Raw genomic sequence first — 5,481 nt, forward strand, 5'->3', positions numbered from 1 at the left:
ATTATTTTTTGATAATAGTGATCAAATTGTGATTAATTTATGACCTCTCTAATCTTGCTAGGTCTGAAGCTCTTGTTGGAAGGAGGTCATTAGAAGTTGGTGCCTAGGGGAGTAGGTGTAGTTCAGTGTTTGAGTGCCTGCTTTGTGCATATGAGGTCCTGGGTTCAGTCTCTGGTGTCTCCTAAAAAAAAAGAGTTGGAACAGTGTTTGCTTTGGTAGCACACATTCCAAAATTGGAATGATACATGAGGTTAGTGTGGTCTCTGTGCAAGGATGACACACAAATTCATGAAGTGTTCCATATTTTTCAGAATCTAGAATACAAGTTACCAGGGGATGGTGGGGGTGGGAAATAGAGAGTTAAGGCTTAAAATGTACAGAGTTTTGGGAGCAGACATGGCTCAAGTGTTTGGCCGCCCACCTCCCACATGGGCAGTCCTGAGTTCAGTTTCTGATGCCTCCTGAAAAAACAAACAACAAGCATAACAAACAACAAAACCAACTCAGGGGAGCTGATGTGGCTCAGGGGTTAAGTGTTGGCTTCCCATATACAAGGTCCTGTGTTTAGTCCCCAGCCTCAAAAAAAAAAAAAAGTACAGAGTTTCTATTTGGAACCATGGGAACATTTTGGTAATGGCTGGTGGTGATAGTAGCACAACATTGTGAATGCAATTAATAGCACTGAATTATATATTTGAATATGGTTAAAAGGGGAAATTTTAGGTTGTTTGTATGATACTTGAATAAAAATCTTTTAAAAAGTTGGTGACGTAATTGTCTCCAGGGATACTAACTGGCTGACTGTGGAGCAAGAATGATATAGATTTACTTTTTCACTGCCCAATTTTTTGTGCCGTTTGAAGTTGAAACATATGCCGATATTATTTCATAACAAATAAAATAAATGACAAATTTAGAAAAAGTCCTACCATGGAAATTTTCATCAGATAAGATGATAGGCCTGGATTAAATGATTCTGAGATCTCTTCTAGCTCCAAAATTACTTTATTGTGTGGTTCCATAAAAAGAGCTCTCAGTTTTAGAGAAAACAAAGACTTCTTTCTTGAATGTTTTTTCAAACCACTGAAACTGCCTGAGAGGATCTTAAAAAGGTCACCTATATTTTTGGCAATATCTATGAGTTTTTTAAAAAATCAGACAAATTAAATTAAATTTTGGAAGTTAGCCTTCTGATTCAGATTAGGCCAAACGTCTCTAGGGTCCAATAAAACCCAAAGGGACCTGCCAGCATTTTCACATGAAAGGACAAATTTGTTGAGATTAACACCAAACTACTTAAGCAGCGGAGGGAAAAGCAGTTAAAAGTGCAGCAATTAATCACTCAGGATATGTCCTGTGGGTGAGGATAAGCTGAAGGGAAGCATACTTTGTTCATTTTATTTTCTCAGGAACACAGCAGGCATCTTGCAAAATCACTAGGATAGGCCCCAAAACCAAAACAAAGGAGAATAAAGAAAATTCATGCACAGAGGCATTGGCAATTTGCCTTCATTCTCTAATGGCAAACCCTACAGGAGATGGGCACCCCTTGGAGTCTGACCTTGTCTCAGAGAAGACAGTTTAGTATGTGCATGGGTGGGTTTAAAGGAACTGCTTCACATTTATGAAATCTTTCACATGTCTGAGGTCCCAGGTGTATGTTATCATAAGAACTTTTCAATCAAACATGGAACAACTTTTCAGTACACTTACTTGTATATTCATGTTTTTTTTGAGTGGCAAAAACTTTAATCCGATGGAATTAATGCGAGTATGAGCAAGGCAACTAAGTGCCTCTCTTCTTAGCACTGAAGATAGTTACATCTAACTTTGCTGCTAAAGATAGAAAGTAAGTTCTGCTAACTAAAGCCCACAGTGTTTTGCACATTATTTTTCTGAATTCCTTCATTCTATTAGAGTTAGAAATGCTAAAAATTTCTGCCCTAGCACCCTTTTTGGAAAAAAATCAACGTGCTGTGTTTGATGTCTATACTAGTCCACAAGTCATCCTTGGCTAAAGTTATAAAGCAAGAGAGGAGATTTTATTTATGGGATTTTGCATTATTTTCTCTATTTACCACACTACATTTCCTCTTCCAAAACCACAGAATTATGCTGCAAGTTACAACTGAAGTAGGCAATGACAACCATTGTTAAGACTCAGAATTACAGGAAGAGGGTAATTTTTCTTCCGAGTGAGCTCCAGAGTAAAAGGCAATTCTTCTCTTTTGTGTGAGACATTATCCCCAGAATTTTAACTTTTATGAGAGATAAATAAGAATGCACCAGTGGAGAAACCCCTTGTATACTGGTAGCTGGCAGTCCCACTAGCTTGAAGGAAATTTCACAGCGTCCTTCCTCACTGCGCCTCTTTTTCCAAAAAGGGCTTCTGTTCCATAACCTTCTCCATGTCAGGTCAGGAGTTCTGTGCATCCAGCATTGGATTTTATTTTGATGGTGCCGAGTGGAATGCACCAGTTGGTATAACTTGACAAGGTTTTGCCTGTGTTGGTATCCAAACTTGGCAATGTTAATCGGCCAATTAGCAAGTGTTCCCCCAAACCCTAATTCTTGTTTGTCAAGTCCAGCATAATTTTCTGATCGTCTCCATCCCTTCCAACTGGATCATAGTGTAAATCTCATAAAGCTTCAGAGATTTAATTGTCTCCTTTAGAGTAACACCATGAATATCCCTTGCTCTGCTACTTTCAATTTTAATCTACAATTTGGTTCCTTCCCTACCTGTGCCCTGATTTCTATCCCCTTTGCAATTTTTTTAATGGAAGGAGGTAAAACCCTTTGAGAAAAGTAGGTCACAACCTTCCATGTAGCTCATCTGGTGACCTCTGCCCCATTTTGCTTGTTATAGTTTCATAAAAGCACTGGGACTCTCCTTAATGAAGAACACTCAGCGAGCCTCCATCGTGAACTTTGCTGAACTCAAATCAGGAAACCAGAAAACATAAAACTTACTTATTCATGAAGACCCTTAAGGAAAATTCTTAAAACTCTGTGTTTAAGCTCTATGTTATTTTGAAACACAGATGAAAATGCCTTCCTTAAAGGGATGTTTTGATGAATAATGAGATGTGTATAATTTGTTCTGAGTTGCTGGAGCAAAAGTCCCATATAAGGGAGCAATTATTATTTATTATTACCATCCAGATGCTGGGACTATATTTTTCCCAAGGACAAAATGAAATATAGGGCAGATGCAAAAATTCCAGATTATCGGCAAGCTCAAGGGAAACTACCATATGGTGGGTATCCTTTGATAAATATGTGAAATACATATTTATATGATAAACTGACTAGTGAAATTAGAGAGATGCCTTTGAGAGCTTTTACCAGAGTTCAGTGAGTCCCCTGGTGCATTGATAAGTGGAAGAGAATCCTGCAGGGGGTAAATAGGTTCCTGCTAGTATTTGGGATAGGCTCTTTGCCTTACTATAGCTGGAAGCAATGATTAAGAAAAGAATCAATGCTGCTGAAGCTCTTATTCACTGTTAGTGGGAGTGAATTTGGCACAACCTTTTAACAGGGAAATTTGGCAATATCTATCAAAATTGCAAATTCATATCCCCTTTAGCTCAGCAATTCTACAGCTAGGAATGTACCCTATGGATATATTTGTATTGCAACATTGTTTATAATAGCACAAATTTGGAAACCACCTAAATGTTCGTTAATAAGAAACAGGCAATTAAAAAAATGAGGAGGACTTGTATGTGCAGATATGAAAAGATCCTTGTATTAGTCAGGGTTCTCTAGGGAAACAGAATCAACAGGAGATATCTGTCAATAGTAAGAGATTTTGAGTCTCTCATGTGACCGTGGGAATGCACAAGTCCAGGTTCTGCAGGCAGGCTACAAACCACGGGCTCACCTTAATTGTCCAAAAACAAGCTGGGAAATTCTCCCTGAGTGCTGAAATCACTTCCCCTTTTAAGGCATTTGACTGATAGGATAAAGCACTCATTGCTGACGGCAATCTGCCTGATTGATGTGGATGTATGCAGTACCATCTATGCAGTAAAGTACTAGTGACTAAAGTCCATAAATGTCCTTGTATTACAATTAGCCCAGTGCTTGCTTGAACAAACAACTGGGCACAAGTAACTAGTCAGTTGACACATTAGCCTAACCATCACAATTCTCAAGATATAATTTTTACAAGATGGAAAGCAATATGTGTGTCTTGACTGAACTTGTGTAAATAAGAAAAAGGAAAAGTGTGTAAACTGGTATGTACATAAAATATATATATATATACACACACACACACACCCACAAAACAACTATTAACTGTGGTTAATTTTGGGGAGGGAAACTTGGAGGGTTATGAAAAGGAGAAACCAGTTTCCTTTTAATTTTACACTGTCAAAAACGATACATATATAATACCTTAGTTTTAAAGGTTTTTTTTTTTTTGTTTTTTCAACTGCAGCTTAGTAAGAGGCAAACTGAAAAGCTATTGCTACTATGCAGCTCATACTGTGGTCATTATTTCCTAGACAAATATGTCCAAGAGGGGAGGAGACGGAGTTTGCTTTTGATTTGCTATGGACACTGGCGAAGAGCTAGAAATATCATTCTCATCGCAGAGTGATTGAATCAGAAGCACCTGGCTTGCATCTAAAACACCTGTGAGGCCAAGCCTCTCTTATTCTCTCAGCCAGAGTGAGGACATTGGGATAAAATGGTATTTATTTTCCATTCTTATCACCTGTGATTTTGTTTAAAAATCTATTTGCCTCAAATTCATATAAAATACACTTTGACTGGGTAATTGATGATCACGCAGCTTGATTTCTAATTGTTATGAATTTATTAAAGACTTTAAATGTTGTCTCTGAAAAAATCTGTTCTTTTTGTAATTAACAAGTTTAGCTAGAATGTGTACATTTAAAAGGATACTCTTCCAACACAAATATAAAAACCCACATTGTCATATTTTCACTATTTCCTGTGATAGCTTTTCTTATTTGGAGTCATCATGTAACATACCTTTATAAAAAATACTTGGTATGCAATATTGACAAAATATACAATTATGGAGGAATCTTGTACTTCAACTTGTTACACTAAAGGCATAACACAAAAATTGTTTCATGTTTCTCATTTTAAAGGAATTTAAAACTAGTTGCTAAAAAGAACCACAGTACAGTCATTTTGGACTGTGCAAATATGTAATCATGAATCATAGTTAGAAAATAAGTCACTTACAAAGATAGTAAGTTGGTCTTTATCATTAACTTAATCTTCATTTTGGGTTCTTACACAACTTCCCAGAATGAGGGAAATGAAATAATTCTCAAACTATTCCTCAGTTGAAATGTGCTCAAAATGAAACACCATCCTTTGATAAAGGCTGAATCCAGAACTATTGCATATGTCATTTAAAACTTCCCCCAGAAGTTTGGGGTGGGCTGTAAAAGCACTGTGACGTAATTGAAGGATCCAAATATGACTGACATTGCT

General features: G+C 37.1%; 1 non-coding gene across 1 annotated transcript; it reads left to right on the forward strand.

Moving 5' to 3' along the window:
* Window positions 1-203: 203 nt before the first annotated feature.
* Window positions 204-308, forward strand: LOC111765340 (U6 spliceosomal RNA). The gene has a single exon (XR_002797711.1). It is a non-coding gene; the product is annotated as a U6 spliceosomal RNA (small nuclear RNA).
* The last annotated feature ends 5,173 nt before the right edge of the window (window positions 309-5,481 follow it).

This window comes from Dasypus novemcinctus, chromosome 7 (assembly GCF_030445035.2).
Source record: "Dasypus novemcinctus isolate mDasNov1 chromosome 7, mDasNov1.1.hap2, whole genome shotgun sequence".
NCBI classification, from domain to species: domain Eukaryota; kingdom Metazoa; phylum Chordata; class Mammalia; order Cingulata; family Dasypodidae; genus Dasypus; species Dasypus novemcinctus.